Source organism: Phytophthora parasitica (assembly GCF_000247585.1).
Source record: "Phytophthora parasitica INRA-310 unplaced genomic scaffold supercont2.4, whole genome shotgun sequence".
NCBI lineage: Eukaryota > Oomycota > Peronosporomycetes > Peronosporales > Peronosporaceae > Phytophthora > Phytophthora nicotianae.
The window spans coordinates 487,989-490,445 of record NW_008648990.1 but is presented as its reverse complement, the minus strand read 5'-3'; positions in this window follow the sequence as shown (position 1 = coordinate 490,445).

Genomic DNA, 2,457 nt, shown 5'->3' with positions numbered 1-2,457 from the left:
CCTGAGAAAGTGCCGCTGAATCCCGACGCTGACGATTCGATGGTGGCGATGAACTGCGTGTTGTCTGTGGACGACGATAGGAAGGTCACGGCCGGTTCCGTCATGTAGCCATGGCCATTAACACTTGCCGTGAGCGTTGTCATGGCTAGCATGGCATAGAAAGAATTCGTTGAGCCCACCATTGTGGTTTTAGCTGGGAGGTTACTACTGGGAAAGCTGCTGCTGCTGCTGCTGGTGCTCGATGGCGCGCAAATTGGTATATGAGCAGAGTGACAAGGCTTGCTTAATCGAACACAGGATGTGCCGGGGACAGAGGATCGGAAAGGAGAAGACCCGCGCTTTCGTTGCGTCCCAGGATATGTTTGAAGCCCATGCGGATCAATCGAACCCCGTCGTGCCGTAGCATTCTGGCAGCAATCCCCCCGCCTCGAATCAAGAGGATTAAGAAGATAGGCTTCACCACGCCCGGTATGACATTCTTACTGTATTTATCCAGCTATAGCCACTGATCGGCGTTTGCTGTGAATTATAAACTCGCCAGGAGGATAGCCCAAGCTCGCAAGCGTAAAGGACGTGACCGGACACCACCCGAATCCGCCAGTCACGCTGTGACCACTATGACTCATGTGGTCACTGTTTGCCTTCTCTCCGGCCAGATGGTCGGTCTTTCTGTCAGTCGAAAGCTTCGCCTCGAACCGTTAAGGGCACGTTACTGTCACGCGGCGCAGATTCTGCCCGGTGATATCGTTGCGCTCGAGTCGTATTAGTTAGTGGCGACAGCAACGTCGATTGCGGCGGAGACCTGCTGCGAATGCGGAACCGTGGTTGCAGTACAACTACGCTAGTTGGACTAGTATTGCTGTCTGCCCTCATCTTGGTGATCAGGACATTCGGTACATGTGCACTTGCTTTGTTGTTATGGGGCTATTGAAAAATATCGATGGTGCGAGCGCGTTTTGTATGCTATAATATCTCGACTCGCTCTAGCAGCGGATATGGCGTCGCCTCGAGCGATGCATGTTGCTTTTGTTTGTGTGTAGGAGGGGGGGGGCTTAACTTTTTTGGGGTCGTATTCGGACATGACCTGGATTCTGGTCGGCATGCATTCTGCGATAATTCCAGCATTATCGAGCGTTCTGTCGATAAAATAAGCCAATCCAGCAGTCGAAAGAGCTATCAGACCCCTCCTTTGATCTTGACAATCATTCCAATGACGACACTGTCTGCTGGGTGGGCGGTAAATCGAAAAATGACGCTAACCCAGCATAGCATTCAAAACTACCCTATGATATGTGGCTAACGGATCACAACGGGTGTCGCAGGTAGTCTACGACAAGGGAATAGTTACTCCTAACACTTCGTTGGCCCATGAATGCGTAAAACTGGCAAGTGAAGCGAATTATGGGCTGTGACCTGAATTTAGGCTTAAACAAACTATCCGACCTAAATCCAGGTCATGTCTTTATACGACCCAAGAAAAAATCTTCCGAGGGGGGCATTTTCAAAATCAGCGCCACAATGTGGTCAAGTGCTGACAACCATGACAGAGATTAGAAAAAAAAAATGTATTGGCAGCGTTTTTCAGTACTGCAGTAAACTCCTTCGATAAAGTCATTTTTCAGGAGAGCTATTCTAAAAGATGAACAAAAAAATATCGGATCAAAAGTTTTGTTGTTATTATTCAAGATTCTCTCGTAAATTCGAGGATACGTGTTCATATTATACAAATTAACGGTTATTGTGGAAACCAACCAAAATGTCCAATTTATTTGCGAATCGACTGATTTAGAGCGCTAAGGCCCTGGTCTAAGTAGTTCTGTAGTGAGTTTAGTACTAAGGGACGGGGTCAATGCAGAACGAATTGTGGTCAAACTAGGTTAGACTGTACTGAGTACTGGCACGAATTGGCCTGGTCAGATCAAATTCTGAGTAATAAGATTTTGAGGCTGTGTAGATGAAGCCGAAGCAGATACGCAGAGACTTCATTGTTAAAACTACCTTCTCTACAACCTGACAAGAACGACCATGGAAGCCTTCGCATCGTGCTCTACTTCTACGCCAAGGGGATCTACGACCCCTCAAAACAACATCGTACAGCTACCAGCACTACCATCACTGCACGACGATCACTGGAGAGGGCAGCAAAGGTCGCCCACATGCACTGTATGACGCATAAAACATGTGCTGGTATAGACTGCAATTTTTTCTGACTTCAGAACACCTCTGCCAGGCGTTCTGAGGTTGCTATTGAGAACGGTAAAAAAAACTGAAATTCGTTCCGAGTGGCTACTCAATTTTAGCCAATCAGTACACGCTATTTCTCAGAATGAATTTCAGAATTTTTACTTAGACCAGGGCCTAATACGACAGATTATATATTGTGCTTTGCATCAACTTTGGCTTATGAATAGCGCCTCTAAAACACCGACAAATCTATTTCGTGTATCTAAAGCTAGA